Source organism: Carassius carassius, chromosome 27 (assembly GCF_963082965.1).
Source record: "Carassius carassius chromosome 27, fCarCar2.1, whole genome shotgun sequence".
Lineage (NCBI taxonomy): Eukaryota > Metazoa > Chordata > Actinopteri > Cypriniformes > Cyprinidae > Carassius > Carassius carassius.
This window is the reverse complement of record NC_081781.1, coordinates 16,380,026-16,400,017: the sequence shown is the minus strand read 5'-3', so window position 1 is coordinate 16,400,017 and position 19,992 is coordinate 16,380,026. Positions and strand designations below refer to the sequence as shown.

Here is a 19,992-nt window from a genome sequence, read left to right as displayed (position 1 = left end):
AATTGGACCTTAAAATAAAGTGACCCCTTAAGTTTAATTTAAAATTAAGTTGTGCCATCATTGTGAACGTGTCATTTATTAAATGTCTATTTAATGGTTTCATAATCAAATATCATTATAAAAAACATTGCTGGCATATCAAACTCTAAGAAACGCTTATCATGCATTTTGCTGTCTCAGCCCACCAATTACACTCACACATGGCAAATTTCAAATGTGCTATTTCCACAGAAACCACAGATCCAGTTCTCCCAGCTTTGAGACCCCTTCATATCTCAAATTAAATGCTTGGAGAAGGGCTCTACCCACCCTTACCAAGCTTCTAATTACCTGTGGTATCATCAGATCAGCCTCTCATGGACCGTTCTTAATCACTCACAGTCCTGTAATCTTCTACTACTAGACCTAAAAAAAAAGCATCACTCTCACTCATAAGAACAAGGGAATAGTTTTAAAATTGAGCTACCATAGAGAGTTTAGTCAAAGTACACACCATTTGTAATCTGAGAGGAATTACAAGCACCAACAGAAGTATAATCTGTTTAATTTGTGGTATTGTTGTATGTGTCCATCTTTCATCTTTTCAATAGTCACCGGAAGGAGTCATTAAACCAAGAAACAAGTTGGTATTTTCTCATTTTGAGTTCTGTCATCCTGACCTGAAGACAATTGTTTTTTGGTTAAATGCCTGAATGGTTAAAAGTATTTTACAACATAAAAGGGTAAGTTCACCCAAAAATGAAAATTATGTCATTAAGTTTAAGATATTTTAGATTTAGTCTGAGAGCTTTCTGTCCCTCCATTGAAACTGTTTGTACGGCTGTGTATACTGTCCATGTCCAGAAAGGTAAGAAAACATCATCAAAGTAGTCCATGTGACATCAGAGGGTCAGTTAGAATTTGTTGAAGCATCAAAAATACATTTTGGTCCAAAAATAACAAAAATTACAACTTTATTCAGCATTGTCTCCTCTGCCGGGTCTGTTGTGAGCATATTCACAACACTGCAGTGATGCTGCTGACGTGTTATCTTTATTACTGGGAGCACCAGAAAACATGTCAGCAGTGTCGTACATCAGCAGCGACGTGAACGCATTCACAACAGCTCTCGGACTAAATCTAAAATATCTTAAACTGTGTTCCAAAGATGAATGGAGGTTTTTTTATGGGTTTGGAACGACATGAGGGTGTCATTAATTACATAATTTTCATTTTTGGGTGAACTAACCCTTTAATACTCAAATATTGTAATAAAATATAATAATACAAGTGGCTAAATGGGTCTACAGAGTTTGTCGGGATATCAAACTTGAACAAACAGCAGGCTTCAAGTTTAGTTAATTTGTGAAGATTATTTAATCAACAAATTGTGTAAGAATTAAAAACTTTTGTGGGTCACAGAGCACATTCTGTGATAATCCAAAAGCATTTCCCATGAGGCCACAGGAGAGGAGTTGTGAATGGCAGTGAAGAGACACATGACAAAATCAAGATGACGGATGTAGCACAAATAGATTCTATTCATACTCTAAACATAGCCTAGCATACACACAAAAAACTAAGTATTGTTGGCCTTTAGAATTGCCTATTTAGACAGTAAGCAATTCACTATGTTCTGGTCTCCTAGGTTTACAAGCCATTTTCCAAAGTGCATTCCAAGGCCATGATGTTGACCCAAGCTTGTTTCTGCAATCTGGAGAGCAGTTGGCATTATCATCATTACTCTAAATTGCCAACTGGTACTGTTAAAAAAACACACCAGAATCAGTTGAAGTCTAAGTTAAGAACAGTGCTTTAAAAGTTTATGATGAACTTTCAAAAGACCTCAAATGGCGCCAAATGATGGAACTTTGAACTCTTCGCTGTACTGCAGCTGTCGTGAAAGCTGGAATCATGCTTACGCCAGATTACTGGAATCTGAAGGTTAACAACTCTGGTTTAACTTGTTGATCCCAGATGTGTGCTGTTCTTTTTGACGGTGAAACATTACCGCAGTAATCTCATGCGCCTTGGTGTTCTCACGCTGGGAAAGGCCTGCTAAAGTCTCAGTCATGCTGTGTATTCTGATCGCTAAGAGCCAATAAAAGGCTGTGCAGATGAGGGGATCAGAGGTTTCTCGTTCAGTAATGTGGCATGGCATGATCACATTACAAAAGCCATCCATGTGAAACATCAGCACCAGTATTCCCCATACTTCCCTGCATTTTTTTTAAAGCCTGAAACATCCCAGGATTGTGGTAGGCTTGGATGGATAAAGAGAAACTGTGGCGGGAAATCCATTAGCACTTGCATTTCCTGTGTCAAACCAGGCCGCATGTTTCTGATTGAGCGAGGAGAGAAACACTGAGGTGAAGAAATAACCATGTGACTGTTGAGAGAAAGAAAACTAAACCAGACATACACTGCTTAGTATCAAAATGTGTTGCTCAATCCAGTTATCCTCTTACATGTTTAAAACCTGCATATGGGCAACTCAAAACACACCATGTTCACACCTCTATACACACAAATTATTAGATGAATGCAATACAATATCAATTAGCAAATGATATATTAACAGGTGTGGTGATAAGCACAGGTGAGGCAAGTATGCAACACCCACCTGCTGAGTAAGACAATCAGCCTTCAGCTAGTCATGTTTACGGTCAAGAAATGTCATGTGATGTTAGTGAGACTGCCTCACAATGTAGCATAAAAAAAAACAGGTTTGGCAATGATTGTTTTAAGGAACAGTTAAAACCAAAAATGAAAATTCTTGTTTACCCTCATGTTGTTCCATATCTGTATGAGTTTCTTTATTCTTTTGAAAACACAAGATGATATTTTGAAGAATGTGGGTAACCAAACAGACGGTAGCCACTGACTTTCATTGTATGAAAAAACATGCTATGGAAGTCAATGGCTACTGTCAATAGTTTGGTTGACTAAGATGAACTTTGTAATAGTGCTCCTTTAAACATTTGCAAAAATGTGTTTTATTTAGGAAAAAACGTGTATGTCTTAAAATAACTTTTAAGACACAAAATTTTAAGACATACTTGATTATTTTTAGAAATATTTATTTTAAGAAATAAAATAAAAATAAATACTTTTTTAAATTAATAAATGATGCTAAGATAAATAAAATAAATTATTCAAAAAAATAAAGCAAAACAAGAAAAATTATATAACAAAATAAAACAAATTATATAATAATATTAAAAAAGTGCTTACTTTTAAGGTTTCAGCTTGAACATTACCTGAATCCTTTTTGTATTCATGTAAAAGCAAACAGCTCTACTGAACAGGACCTGTGGACTTAACTTGGCTGAAAAGCAAAGAACAGCAGCATTTAAACATGCCTGAACAAGATGACCTGTTGTCTGTTTGTAAGAAACGGGACATTTTGTTGTCTTTTAGGTATGTGCCTTTATACATGAAGCAAAGCAGGTCATGCTGTAACACACATAATCCCTGCCTGCTCACCCTGAACCAGACCAGGCCTGTCACACAAAGCCAGGTTCTTCACAAGAGTCTTAGTCAAACCAACATGGTGGGGCCAGCAAAAGTGGAGTACTGGAAACTTATTTTAACTTATAATAACTGCAGCATCGCCCATTCTGAATATTTTTTCACTTAATTAGAGGCAGTACTGTTTGTACAAGTTTCAACCATCTCCACCCTGTTCAATAAGCACACTGTATTACCAGAACAACTAGACACAAAACCAAGTGCTACGTTGGCCTCTAGAGAACCTGGTCAAGAAGAGTTGGCCCAAATTTTTTTTTTTACAACCCTGTTATTTTCTTTACCCCACAAAACATAAATAAGATGTTAGGCAGAATGTCCAAGCTGCTCTTTTTAACACAATAAAAGGGGGTGGTGATTTACACAAGTCAACTTCCATAAAGATCTAAAAGCACAATTTATTTATTATTATTATTTATATTTATGTTTTTTTTATTTTACTTAGTATTTTTTGCTTATTGCATTGCACGTGCACATCATTTATGGGAAACAGATGCTTGGACATTCTGTCTATAATATCCCGTTGTGATCTGAAAAAGAGATGTATTATATACAAAATGGGACTGAGTAAATGATGGCCATTTATATATAATTTCATCACGACCTCATTTTGATGTCAATTTAATCAGTACAACATAAGTTTGTACAACACCATGTCTTTAACAGGCACAGTCCTCCGCAATGAAACTGAAATCACAGTCAGTCAGGACATATTTAATGTTTGATGTACAGTTCTGCAGAGCAGGAGTTGGACAATGAGATTCCACCGTGGGCGGGGCTTCCCAGTGTGATGCTACAGAATTACAGTATACGCCTAGTTATAAACAAAATGTCCTGCAGCTCATCATGGCTGGTTAAAACAAAACCTCTAAATTTCAAGAAAAATAAACAAACAGAATTCATTAGTTATCAGTGTAGTCCATCGCATCTGGAAACAGTGTTAGCAATGCCTTTCCTCTTAATTTCTGCAAAGAGCTAGGCCTCTCACGACAAAAAATTTTGCTGGATGATAAATTGTCCAAGTAATTATCGCGATAAACGATAATATTGTCTTTCTAAGACCAGTTTCAACTAATATAATGATAATGGCATAATAACACAGGCACACCTTTTCAAAGATCAATCAACTTTTATTTCATTTTATGGCAGATTCAGAGCAAGAAATACCAACATGTTGACTTTGTGTGGCTTAAAATTAATTAAGTTTGTATGTTTGTATGTTATATTATGTTTATATGCCAGTTAGGGATGCTCATATTGACCGTTTAACCGTTAACCGAGAGTAAACATTTTGACCGATGAAGGGGCCGTTCACATATCGTGACTTTTGGGCGCTCAGGTTAGTTATTTCAAATGCGCGCTCATAATGGAAGAGACGCGGTGCGACGCGCTTGTTTTTTTCAGACCCGTCAGCACCACATCTAGTTAAAAACATCTCAGCTTTTCAGAATGACGCAAGCGCACCAGGTCATGCGACAAGAACCAACTCAATCAGCTTCCTTCGGGGTGAAATTCCCCATTGTTTCTGAAAAATGGGGTGCATGCAGAGTTTTTTACTTTTCTTCGTAAATAAATCTTGTAGCAGAGTTACAGCAAGGGTTTTTGGGTGGTGGAAATCCATTACTGAAATGTCCTTGTTGTAACAGAGATCGCAGCTGATGGATGCTTAGCAACGACAGACGCCTCAGGAGCGCAACTGTCCGAGCACTTTGGAAAGAAGGAGAAAACGACGTGCGCGCGTGCATGTGTGTGTGTTAACTCACTGGGCGCGTTGAAACATGCAACCACACACCTACAGACATATTTAGCTGAGCAAGCCAAATGAAGCGAGCGAAAAGGCCCATTTCGACAGAAAGGGCAACGAAGTTAATTGCAAAATATGCTATGCAGTATTAAAATAAAGCAGTAGTGCAAGTACAATGCAATATCACTTGCGACGCAAACATCCACAAGCAAATGAAAGGCGCTTCCCAAAGCTGGTCACTCTAGCGAGACGTTATCTCCTTATTCCCGGGACATCTGTGCCATCGGAGAGGGTATTTTCTGCCACGGGCTGTCCACAGGTTGCGCTCCAGACTAACCCCACATAATGACATGTAACATGTTTTAAATAAAAATTGAAAAAATTAATTATCGTGGCCGACAAATAGATCGAGCTAATTTTTTTTTTATCGTGCAATTAATTGATTTATCGACTATCGCGACAGGCCTACAGAGAGCAGTGCTGTTTGGAGACTGAGGAAAATAGGTCATCACTTGTCATTGGGCAGAAGGCAAGAGGTTGCTCCCCAAAGTCCTAAACAAACAAGTGGATCACAAGATTTCACTTAAGTTCATTAAATTAGAAAAGAACTAAACCACATTGTGGAAGGAAGTGAATTAAACGAGAGCTGGATTTCACAAAAACATTAAACAGACTTTTGGAAAACATGCAAACACATTGGAGACTTTTTAATGAGCAAGCATGCCAACGATCTTATCCTTCAAAGTCCTTATTCTCAACAACTTGCATTGCAGATGCTTGGAGTGAAACCTAAGAAAATGGCCTTATTTTGAAGAACTAGAGCAGCCGGTGCTGACACTCCTGGGGACATCAGCAATGAGTTCCACCAGCACAGATTCTGGGTCAGAAGCAACCCAGTTCTGCATGTGTATCAGAGGTTAGGAGAAAGACACACAACTTTAGAGTACACCTGAACCTGAAGACACTCAGTGAAGGTGAGCTACACCATAACTGCAATTACCACACATTTAGTAAAACACCAGCATATACATGTCAAACCTGGGATGGCTATTCAACAAACATGTAATCATGACATTTATTGCTTCTGGTAGTCCTGATGTTTTCAGTAAAAAGTGAATCCATTAAAATGCCTTTTATTATCATTAATTCTTAACTTTCACTTGAATACTATATAACTTGTGACACACAAAAGAAGAAAAAGATTTAAGAAATACATTTAAGTTTAAATTGAAATACTTTGACGTACTAAAATTACTGAAATGAAAACAAATTAAAAGCTCAATAAACTATTAAAAATAACAATAATAATGATTACAGAACTGCAACAAATTACTAAAACTAAAATTTAAATGAAAAATTAAAACATAAAGGCTAATTCAAAATGTTCATAAATCTGACAATAGTATATAGACAATACGAAAATCACGGTGTTTCTGTTTTTTGAAGATTTTTAATGAATACTTTCAATTTAAAAAAGCTACCATATGACTTCAGAACACTTGGAAAATAGTGCATGAATCAAATGGACCACTTTTATCCTACTTTCAGGGTGATTTTTGTCCTTTTTATTGCTTCAAAGCCCGAGGTCACTATTCACTTGAATTGCATGGAATGACATGAGGGTGAGTAAATGATAACAGACCTCATTTTGGGTGAGGATATCCCTTTAAGATTGGAAACACTTTTCCACTTCACCATTAAACATTCTTTGAGTTAAGGAGACGTAATGACAATTTACGAGCCCTCTATTGACCTTGTAAGCCTAAACCTTTAAAACGTCCCTTTATCATCCTTAAAGAGCTCTAAATATTTTGAGTTCACCTAGCACTGCAGCTTCTCAGGAAAAGACACCCGGTGACACAAACATCACGATATGGATAGAAATTGTAATACTTATTTCTCCACATCTTCTGAAAGCTTCACTGACACACCTGCCTCTACTCCACACAATTTAGCACTAGATGTTTTTATGGTTTTTATTTACTACCCACATTAGTAATTTAAGACAATGCTCCTGATGTCCTTTTTTCTGCAGTGATACTATTGTTTTATGATCACACCTGGAACATCAGCTGTTCTTTGGCTCCAAATCAAGCCACATCATGGAAACGGAGATGACAGTGTAGGTAACAGAAAAACGTGTATGAACAGCATCGAGTTAAAAACCGATATGTGGCCTCTGTGATGAAGGAGAAAGATGTGTTTCTCAGCAGGATGATGATGGAATCTAAGAAGTACTCAGTTACCAGAGAACAAAAGACTTAATTGAAGCCCTTCCAGTGGTTTTGACACAGGGAATGGAATGAAAGTGTCTGGCAAACATGGTCTTTGAAGAAGTCTTGCTGGTTTCCCTTCAATGATTCAGTCATCAGAGAATGAACAAAACAACAACAATTCACAAACACCACTGTTAAAGGGATAGTTCACCCGAAAAATGGAAATTCTGTTAGTATTTACTTACCCTCACGTCATTTCAAACCTGACTTTCATTCAAAACAAAAGTGAATTTTCATGATGAAAATGAATGAGGACCGAGGCTGTCAAGCTCCTAAATGGCAAAAAAAACACACACACACACACACACAAAAAAAAGGCCCATATACAACTTGTGTGCTACACATCTTCTAAAAAACAAGTGTTGTCTGTTAACAGAATGGTATTTTTTGTTTTACTTCTGCGAACATGATCATTCAAAAAGATCCTTCACAAATAATTTATTCATGAAGCCCCATGGCAAAAGTTGCCATCTCAATTGAAAGTAAAGAACATGCTATGTAATAAATAAAATAATGGCAAGAAAACATTATTTTATTGTTTTTTTCCCCTTGGGCCTAATGCAAAAACAAACTGCACAACCAGTGTAGTCCGATTTATGGACTAAAAACTATTTTAAGAAGCCACTTTGAGTGAATTATTCGAAATAATCCAATTCCAGAATCGAATACTTAAGTTCAGGAGTCGGATACTTGTTGTAAAAATTTAAATTTAGATTCCACTTATCGATTCCTGTGTGTGCTTGTTTTTCTTTTTCTTTTTCATCTGTGAGGACCCTGTTCACTAATCTAAGTGCTAAGCGCTCTGAGGCCATCCTTAAAAATATATTGGTTTGTATCTTGAGCCTCAGAAGAGAAGCAAAAGGTTTTCTTCACCCTAACTGAAATTATGCATTTAAAATTCGAATACAATTCGAATTTTGATCATATTTAAGTAAAAAATTCGAATTTAGTTTTTTCAGCTATTTTGACAGCCCTAGGCAATTCAAGCCCGAAACTGTATGAGACTGAATACCGGCTGAATTCACATTTCTGTTGTAAAAAAAGAAACATTGTGCAGAAGTATTATTTGCTGTTATGCGTGTTTGTCCGAAGCTGCAGTTGATGTGTGACGCCTGTTAAAAAAAAAGAAAAAAAAAAAAAAAACCTGGACGCGCTCCGAGAAAAGGTCGTTAAAATCATTTTCTTATTTTCATTTTCGAAACTTACAGATGTCTTGAATCATTCAAGAGATTTGTTCACAAATGCTGATTCATTCAGCGATGAAACAAGTAAATTTTCAGTGAGTCATTGAATCATTCATTCATAAGTTATATGTGATTTTGTTTAGTTGTCTAATGTTTTCTTCAGAATCTTGAGATCTTGGAGTGAGTCTCTATTTAAAAAGAAAAGAAAAATAATTTTATCCAGAATAATGCAGGTCTTAAACGAGTCACGTTTTTAAGTGGCCTGCTGATTTTTGTTTATAGTCAGCAGCAACTAAATGTTTTGCAATAACGAGACACAGAATAAATATGTTTGATATAATTTTTTAATCACATTAGAATCGAAAAAGAATCGGAAACGGAATTGATAAAATTAAAACAATACCAACCCTAATGGCTCCTAATATAACTTACAGTAATAGTTTAGAGAAAAATCAGAAAATTAGAAAACTAAAACTAGATGAATATTAAATGAAAACTTTTGAAAAAAAAGTGAAATTATGCCTTTGCAACTAGCTAAAATAAATAATTAGAAATAATAAAAAAATAATATTAAAAACCTAAGAAAATTAAAAAAAATTACTAAGACAAAAATGAAACAACAAAAAATAAGCTAATTTAAAATATTAAATAGGCTTCTACAATGGTGGACATTGTAAATAAACATTGTTACAGACCTTATGATTCAATACCCAAATGAATCAGAATCAAATTGTGCACTAAACACACAGACCTAACAAATATTAACATTTTAGGTTACATTTTTGGTCCGTTCTTCACACAAAGCTACCAAATAACTTCAGAAGAAAGTGTGGCCAGGATATTCCTTAAAAATGTTAAATTCAGGATATTCCTTAAAAAAATTACATTTTGTGTTCTACAGAATAAAGAAAGTTTTGATACAACATGAGGGTGTGTAAATGACAAAATCTTATTTTTTAAGTTTGCTAAAGGAGCTCATTGTGGAAGGAATGCTAACCGAGTTACTTTATGACTCGGGTGTCGCCAGCAGGCTATCTGCATTAATCATACCTGTGTAATAAACACGTTCCTGTCCCCTGCCCCCATTCTCAGCCTCTTCACATCTCAGACTTTTAGAAGGGTGGGCAGAGCACCCTCAGCCACACTTCACCTTTTTAAAGAGTTGTTAGGGAGGATGACGCTACAGTTTGTTTTGGCCGTTGGCCTTGTTTTATCTGTCCAGCCCCTGCAGTGTGGGGGCAGAGGAAGAACTCTCAGATTACAGCGCACTGAAGACGGCAACATCAACACTGTAGAGAGAGCGCACACCACCACTAAAACCACAGGCCCAAACATAGACACTGCTGGACATCCCTGCAACAAATCAAACTATGGCATCACTGCTTTAGGGAGGTCAAACAGCGGGAAACTATCAAACAAAGAAATCTGGTTGTCATATTAAAACTGTATTTATAAAAATGAACAAACACAATAGAACAAAAAACACACTTCTTTACACAAAATCTTGACCTGACATGTATAATTCTACATACAAGGAAAAACATTTATAGCAGCAATTTAAAAAAGTGCACATTTCTTAAGGGTGTGAGGCACTTGGTTTAATGTTACTGAAATGTTTACATTACCAGGAGCCACAGAATTCTGAGAATTGCTGAGTTATTGAAAGGATATGAAAAAGGCATTTTAGTGTTGACCACCTGACTACACCCATGTACGCACACCATAGAACACAATGATAAGTCCCGTGAGCTGCCTCTCCAAACCACTCAACTTTATACGATAACATCGATAATAAATCCAAAAGGAATGGATTTAAACATCCGACTAGAAATAAAACGTGAGTAGATTTTAAATTATTGTCACATTTCTTCATTTTTTGTTACATTTGTGACCAGTTTAGACACAGTCTAAATTACTCTGCCAGGGGTAAATTTAAGAACAAGTTAGTTTTAAATGAATATTCCACAGTCCATTCAAGTTCAGTGCAATCGAAAGGACTTGTGTTGATAAACACACAAAATAATTTCCACTTGTCTCTAAAAAAAAAAAAAAAAAGCAAAGATCTGGATTACAGCAAAGAACTTACAATGGAAATAAATGGGGCCAATTGGTAAACATTAAAATACTTTTTAGTGTTAATATGATTTTAGTGTGATTTATCAGGATGTCCCGAGCTGATCTCAAGGCTGATCTATCATTTTTCAACTGATATCCGAACTTGTATTGAACAGCAGTATTTCTTTAACTTAAAGGAACACTCCGACTTTTTGGGACTTTAGCTTATTCACAGTATCACCCAGAGTTAGATAAGTCCATACATACCTTTTTCATTTCTGTGCATTCTGTAAGTGTTATTTGACGCACCCACCACTAGCCTAGCTTAGCACAAAGACTGGATGTAAATGGATACTGGTAGCATAGTAATCCCAATAAGTGACAAAATAATGCAAACATTTTCCTATTTACATGTTGTGATCTGTATAGTCACAGCGTGTACAAATAACAAGGCTATATGAGACAGAGACCATTTTTAATCGTATAAATACTGGGAACTATATTCTCACTAGGCGTAGGAGCACAGCTAACGTTACTTGGGCGGAGTGGCTACTTGGGCGGAGTGATTAGCGCAGCACCCGAGACGCCCTGTTGATAGTTCCGTAAACAAAACAAATGTGACTAACTAGCTAGACGTGACTTGTGATCATGGTTGACTTTGAGGAATTGTCAGACTCAGAGGAATTTTACTGTGTATCAAACCAAGATCCAGAACCATATAGTTTTGAGCCAGAATACACAGACGAGGAGTTACAAACTTTGGAAGCTGTAAGACGAAGGGAGAATCAGAACGAACATGGACTGGTGGTGTAAATGTGGAACATGACAACCTATGCCGACAGAAACCGAGTGCCTTTGTTGTAATGAATTGGACCGGGTATTACCATCAATGTCAAGGCTTGATGACAATCAAAATATTTGTGTCAATACCACGGAAGACTTCTCTGCCCTAATACACCCGGCAGTTGTCTTTTTTTCCCCATTGTGACAAGATCAACTGGAAGAAACGCCCCATGCCGAGTGAACCTAATGGTCAGCTATCCACCAAGTAAGTGGTTTTGTTATAATGATCATTCATAGTTCAATGAAATTTTGGTATAGCCATTGCATACAGTGTGTCACAATAAAAACAATAAAGGGGATACACGGAGCCCCTATTCACGTAATAGTGTCACTACTAAGGTTATATTACATTAGCATGGCACTGTTACAGTATGGCTAATGTTAGTCATCTCAAAACATAAAGGAACACTTACCGCAGTAACAGGTGATCCAATTTGTCCTGTCTTTATTATCGATGGGATGGCTGTATCCTGTAGCACACGTTTCATGGTCCGTGTGGCAACTTTCATTTTTCAAAATAGTCGTCTGCAGTAAAATGTTCAGAGCAAACGAAATACTTCGTGATGGTGTTTACAGGTGTGTTTGGATCTATGTCGTTTATGAGCGTTTTTGGTTGGAATTCTATGAAACATCATAGTAATACCTGGTCTCCCCTGTTTATTGTCGCAGTTCTTTACAATACAGCGAACACCCATGATTGTACACTATAAATCTACTATCTAGTAATTGCTGACTCTATTACTCCAGTATGGAATGATATTGCGGACATTATTCAAAAGGCATTGCAAATTGTATTTGCAATTGCGTTTTCAATTTGTGGACGCATAAAATGTGACATAATCCAAACGCAAATGCAAATCGCGCATTACCGTTTTCATTTTCGATTAAGTGAACGCACAGTGTCTGCCAAATTTAAAATGGAAATGCAAAGTCCGTTTGCAATTGTGTTTTCCATATCTTACGAGCTATGAGCCTGTCAAATTTAAATAGCAATATTAATTACCACATTTGCCTTTTCACCATAAAATGTAGTCAGTGTTCTGCTATTGTTTATTTTCATAATAGGTAAACAGTCACTAACCACTGAGCTACCAAGCTACACTGAATCAGCACCAGATCTGTGAGCATCTTAACGTGTGGCCTGTGTTTACCTATTATGAAAATAAACAATAGCAGAACACTGACTACATTTTATGGTTCATGATATTAAAGAACATTTCATAACGTCTCAGACAACTGTATATTTGTGGCTACTGTGGCTTAATTATAAACACTATCGTTAACTTATATTTACCCTAGTAAAAATATGGTACATTTTAGTAAGATCGTCACTTCCCAATGCAAACACGCCCAATAAAATGGCCCCACCCCTGTCACTTGATTGACAGGTTTCCATGTAGACGTTGAAAATTCAAATGCAAAAGGTATTGCGATTCCATTTGAGTTTTGGCAGTTTACATGCACAGTGCAGAGAGAGTGAAAAGGCAAATGTGGTAATTAATATTGCTATTTAAATATGAAAGGCTCATAGCTCGTAAGATATGGAAAACACAATTGCAAACGGACTTTGCATTTCCATTTTAAATTTGGCAGACACTGTGCGTTCACTTAATCAAAAATGAAAACGGTAATGCGCGATTTGCATTTGCGTTTGGATTATGTCACATTTTATGCGTCAAAAAATACAAAAATACAATTTGCAATGCCTTTTGAATAATGTCCGCAATATCATTCCATACTCCAGCTCTGAGCGAACTCTCTTCTCCTCACCACGGCGCGTCTCAGGTGCTGCGCTAATCACTCCGCCCAAGTAGCCACTCCGCCCAAGTAGCCACTCCACCCAAGTAACGTTAGCTGTGCTCCTACGCCTAGTGAGAATATAGTTCCCAGTATTTATACGATTAAAAATGGTCTCTGTCTCATATAGCCTTGTTAATTGTACACGCTGTGACTATACAGATCACAACATGTAAATAGGAAAATGTTTGCATTATTATGTCACATATTGGAATTACTATGCTACCAGTATCCATTTACATCCAGTCTTTGTGCTAAGCTAGGCTAGCGGTGGGTGCGTCAAATAACACTTACAGAACGCACAGAAATGAAAAAGGTATGTATGGACTTATCGAACTCTGGGGAATACTGTGAATAAGCTAAAGTCCCAAAAAGTCGGAGTGTTCCTTTAAAGTGAGCTATTTTTGAGAACATCATTGTACTTAGTAGGAAGCAGTTACTTTTATGTCTCAATAAGTGTTAATAAAACACCAACCAACCATCCAGGTTCTCAATATCTGGGGGGCAAAGTTGTGGAAAGCACCAACAACCCTCAATGAATTAAGAAAACTACAACTATTCAAAGGCACCCTGAGGATGACCTGCTCCTTGACCCTGGAGGAATAAAGAAGGTCACGGGGCCTCCTAGAGTAGAAAGACCTCATAGCTCTGAGGAAAGACCACAGATTGTACCTCAGCAACATCTCTTAGCTAAGAGCGTCAAGTAAGTCAAACTCTTAATGGAAGAGTGCAACAAAACTGACAATTCTGTCATCAATTACTCCTGATCTTCCAAACCTGACTTTATTTGGAACACAAAATAAGAATTTGTCTATATAAAGGTCAATGGGGTTGAACAACAAACTGCCAAAAAACAGAAACATATTTCAAAATATCTTTGTGTTCTGTGGAATAAAGAAAGTCATACAAGTTTAGAAAGACATACAAGTTTAGTGAACTATCCCTTTAACTCACCAAGCCTGAATACAGAAAGTGATTATGCATATGATTTTAGTGGAATTCTGCAACAATAGTTTGGTTGCCTTATAAACGGCTTTGCATAGACCATAGAGAAGAGTAAGAGATCAGGCAGGTTTATCGGGGCGGTTTAATCCTACACTAACCTACCATGAAGAGCATGTAAAATCCTTATGTATATGGCAAAAGCATTGACAAACATAAAAGAAAAACAAAAAGAATGAAAGTGAAGCACAGAATAGTTCAGAAGTAATTAAAGCCACCCTACTATTCAAACAATCTTCCTTGAGCCAAGATGAAGGACAGCTTGACAATACAAACTGAAACAGGATTATACCTGACTGAGTGGTGAAAAGACAATAAGATCTCGTATTACAAGAAAACGCAAGTCATTTCCATTTTACCGTAGCTGACAACAGAACAAACAAATCTCTGATTCAAAACTGCTGAAGGTGTGTAGATGCAGAACAACTGGTCCAGAACGCAGTAAAAAGGAGTAGCCTAGTGACATCCAGGGCCTCTGGAAATAAATGATGCAAAGTGAAGCCATTGTCTGATCCAAGTGAACCACACCACACAGAGAATAGGGCATTCAAATGGTCACATAGGCCTATTGTTACGACCAAGTTGAGCTGGGTACGGTCTTACATGGCTGGAGCCGAAAACATTGCCATGCTGCGATCTCTCTCAAGTCCCAGTAAAGAAGTCCTCATCCAATTCTGTAAAAGACAACAGAGACTCAAGCTGTGTGCAATACATTTCCACTGAACACTGAGGTTGAGCTCTAAGGTTTGAGGATGTGCACCTCAGCTCAGAGACAAATTTCAAAGTTTATTTGTCCCACAAGTAACTGGTGCAGTGGCACTAATATATATATATATATATATATATATATATATATATATATATATATATATATATATATATATAATAGATATAAATAGATATACATCTTCTGTAGTTAAGTATCCTTCCATAAATGTTTGAGTTCACAAACTGTTTCCATGGTTAAATGTCATAAGATGGAGAACAGGAGGATGGAAAGGAGACTAAATAGTGCTGAATGCTTAAAGCATACTAGTTTTGATGCATTGCAGTGTACTAAAAATGACAGAGAATACTTCAGTGGTTATGACTAAACACTAAGGTAGAAAGAAACACTGGACTACAGTGATCAAAAACAACAGTAAAATCATTTATAATGCTACAAAAGGTTTCTATTTCATATAAATCCTTTTTGTTTTCATTTTATATTTATAATCAAACTATCCTTAAAAAAGTATCTTTGTTTCCACAAAAATAACGCTGATAACAACAAGAAACGTTTCTTGAGCAGCAAAGCAGTATTTTAAGATTATATCTGAAGGATCATGTGACAATGAAGACTGAATAAATGGCTGCAGCAGCAGAACAATTAGCATTAAATTATAATAATATTTCACTGCTTCTACTGTAGTTTTAATCAAACAAATGCAGACTTGGTGAGAAAAAGTGACTTTTACCAAACACATTAAAAAATCTTACTAACCAAAAGCTTAATATATGTGAACCTTGACCACAAAACCAGTCATAAGGGTCAATTCTTCAAAATTCATTTTTTTAGGATAGGACAATATTTGGCCGAGAAAATCTGGAGAAAAAATATTAAATACTGAGAAAATCACCTTTAATGTTGTCCAAATGAAGTCCTTAGCCATGCAAATAACTAATCAAAAATTAAGTACTGATATATTTCTGGTAAGAAATTTACAAAATATCTTCAAGGAACATGATTTTTACTTAATAAAAGAATAATTTTAATTTTGACCCATTCAGTGTGTTTTTGGCTATTGCTACAAATATACCCATGCTACTTATGACTGGTTTTGTGGTCCTGGGTCACAAATGGCTCAGTAATGCATTGTTTGTCAAAGCAGTATAGTGTGATGTGCGGTGCTGGTGTGGGGTAACCCCAGCTGTCCCGGGACCACCCTTTCACCAGCGGAAACAATTACGACTCCCAGCGGCGTCTCAACTTTCTCCTCATTAACAAACATGAGCTGTGGAGGCAGCCACAGTGATCTGATTGGCCAGTTGGTGAAATTCTACGCCTAATTAATTACCCAAACACCCCACCACACCCACACACCCTTCACCTGCACCCAGGCATGTGGCTCTGCAAAAAAGGCGGTTTGTTGATGGCACAGTCAGACAAAAGACAACACATGCCACATGCCACACACACCCACCCATGAATACCTCCTCAAACATCAGGACAGAACACGGCTTAAACATGATCACTCAATGCCCGTTTCTCAGCCCGATCTCTCGCCAACACTCAATACAGCACAAAAAGAAAGTCAAACCTTTCACTCATGTGGTTAATACAAGAGTGACAGTCCTGTAAACCTGTCTGGACTCATGGGATATACAGCAAGAATAAATGTTCTCTGTCAGTGACAAAACGCTAAAGAGGCGAAGCAATGGCAGGCCTTTCAGCAAAAACTACTGAATGCACACTGAGAGCTCAATAGATTTAATAGTGGGAGCTTTGTTGCTAGCCTCTATTTAACTAGAAATGTATTCCTCTTAAGATTTCTCAGTAGAGTATTGAACATCCTCACTACTGCAAATAACAACAAAGAACATCCTCAATAGTGCAAATAAAAACAAAGAACATCCTCACTACTGCAAATAACAACAAAGAACATCCTCAATAGTGCAAATAAAAACAAAGAACATCCTCACTACTGCAAATAACAACAAAGAACATCCTCAATAGTGCAAATAAAAACAAAGAACATCCTCACTACTGCAAATAACAACAAAGAACATCCTCAATAGTGCAAATAAAAACAAAGAACATCCTCACTACTGCAAATAACAACAAAGAACATCCTCAATAGTGCAAATAAAAACAAAGAACATCCTCACTACTGCAAATAACAACAAAGAACATCCTCAATAGTGCAAATAAAAACAAAGAACATCCTCACTACTGCAAATAACAACAAAGAACATCCTCAATAGTGCAAATAAAAACAAAGAACATCCTCAATAGTGCAAATAAAAACAAAGAACATCCTCACTACTGCAAATAACAACAAAGAACATCCTCAATAGTGCAAATAAAAACAAAGAACATCCTCAATACTGAAAATAAAAACAAACGCATTCATGTACAGGTCCAAGTACAAAATCTAAAGATATGGAATCATGTTGATATTAGTATCTGTTCATACCAGCTGGTAAAATCTTTTTCTACAATCTGAGTTAAGACTTGTTTAATAGTTCATTCACAAACTAAACTTCATTTATTCACCCTCATGCCATTCTAAAACAGTACGACTTTCTTTCTTCTGTGAAACATATAAAAATACTTTTTGAATAATGTTTGCAACCAAACAGTTTTGGTAACCATTGACTTCCACTGTGTGGAGAAACAAACACTGCAGCATTTCTCAGAATATCTTTTTTTTATGTTGTTTCACAGAAGCAATAAACTCATGAGAGTGACATGAGGGTGAGTAAATAACAGAATTTTCACTTTTAGGTGAACTGTCCCTTCAAGTGGCAAGGTTTTTTTTTTTTTTTTTTTTTTTTTGTGAGAATATGCAGTTACTATAAGAGCCCAAAAACTTGAATACAGAGTCAGGAGATCATGAGATCATTCTCGTGAGGTGAATTTATTGTCATGGTTATGATCAGTGATAAATATTGATAACAAAAGTGCAGCTTCACCTACATTCTGCCTTAAAAGAATACTTTACAATAATAACATGCCAAATAATACAACTATTTCAGTCAAAATATCAAAAGCAAACAAGGCTTTTGTTTGTTAGGAAAATCATGTGAAACGGTCATTGAAGTTGTTCGCCATGCCTTTTATCAAGAGTCATGGCATAAGTCCATATGAGGGTGCATATGCTCAGTCTGAGGGGAATAAAAGTCAAGCCAAGTGCAGAAATCCATCACTCATGATGCCCCACGATGCCCACAGGGTACAATGCAATAGCAATGGAGAACGATCCGAGTCTGATGAAAATGTGGGGTGACAAGGGCTTTCTAACTCAAGAAAATTGAGTATACCAGTAAGTGGCTATCTGCTGAGAAAGGCTTTTAAGTCTAGTCAGCACTTGAACACTTGAATTAGTGAAAAAGGGAACCAAACAATAGATAGCAGCCTCATTTCCACATTTCAGCATTATCAATTGGTACAATCTTATACAAATCATCATTTACTCACCCTCATGCAATCCCAGATGTACTAAACTGTATTTGACTTTTTTTCTTGAGATGAACACAAAGATTTAGAAAATGTATCTATCTCTATGAGCCCATATAATGTAAGGGAATAGTAAAACCAGCCGTTCATGCTTTAATACTGCACATAGCGATCATGACAATAACCAGTATGACCCTAGAAGGTAATCATCATCTTCTGAAGTGAAACAATAAAGGCGTATGCAAGGAAATTACTAAAATGTATATAAGCACATTTATAAAAGAGTGCTGAAGTGCTATATCAGCATGTGGTAAAACTAAGAAAGTCATTTACATCTAGAACAGTAACATGAATTATGACAGAATTCCATAGAAGAAGAAAAAACAGACTAACTGACAAAAAATACCAACATCAATCCAACTAAAAATATCCCAAGACAGCCAAACACAAATATAAATTCAGAGCAGCAGAATACACTTCCAGTTCATAAACATAATTCAGTGGCTCTCAAGGTCAAGGACCAAGGGCCATCAAGAAGTTACACTAATAACCTTTCTCAAACCCTGAAGAACAGCAGAAGTTGCATATCAAAATAAATATCTTAAAATGAAAGGGGGTTTGGAATACTGTGTTGGACAATTTAAGGTCCTTGGAGTTGAAGAAGAAGCACTGCAATAATAACTGATGGTGAAACTGTTGGGGAGCCGGTTACATGCTCGCGCGCAGGCTGAGCGCGAGTGACAGGACACAAAACAGAACCGGCTTCAGAATTCAAGAGCAAAGGATATATAAAAAGCAAATAAGATCGTTCATTTTAAACCGCGAACTCTAAGCACTGAAAAAATAAAAAATTAAAGCAATGACAGTGAGCGAATCTTTGTTTCCCATTAGTTTTGCCGGTCTCCTCGATCAACCATTGATTCTTATAACAGCTCTATCTGTATCCGATAATACACTCTCAGGTCACGACAACACAATCCATAAACACGCAATACACACGTTCATCCAGAAAGTCTGCTGAAATTCTGTTCTTACCTCGTACGTCTTCTCATCACTCATTCAAACTCTGTTTCCTTTGTAAGTACACATATGAATGTGCTTGATCGCAGCATTGCACAGACCCTATAGAGAGTTTACGTCACCATTTTTTTCCACTCGACCAGCGAGCGAGTGCGCATGATCACACAAGGTAGATGTCTAACGGGAGATGTAGTAGGCTAGTATAGGTTACCGTCAGGTTCAACGATAAGGTTGTTTTAAGTGTCAGGTTTATATATCCATAAGAAAAAATGAACTTCTAAAAGTAACATGTATTATACCTTAACTGCCTTCATAAGAAAAGAGATGAAAAATTCTAAATATTTATTTAAAAAAAGTTGCTGGCATACTTTTGTGTTTTCAGTTTTTATTATATATTTATAGTAT

At 36.6% G+C, this 19,992-nt stretch overlaps 1 protein-coding gene across 1 annotated transcript in view; it reads right to left on the bottom strand.

Annotated features, from left to right (window-relative positions):
* The window catches only part of daam1b (dishevelled associated activator of morphogenesis 1b), an 88,833-nt gene extending 69,094 nt beyond the window's left edge, over window positions 1–19,739 (bottom strand). Inside the window, exon 1 of the mRNA XM_059512971.1 lies at window positions 19,603–19,739. The gene's annotated coding sequence lies outside the window, so the exon portion shown is untranslated. The remainder of the gene's footprint in view (window positions 1–19,602) is intronic.
* Window positions 19,740–19,992: the final 253 nt, after the last annotated feature.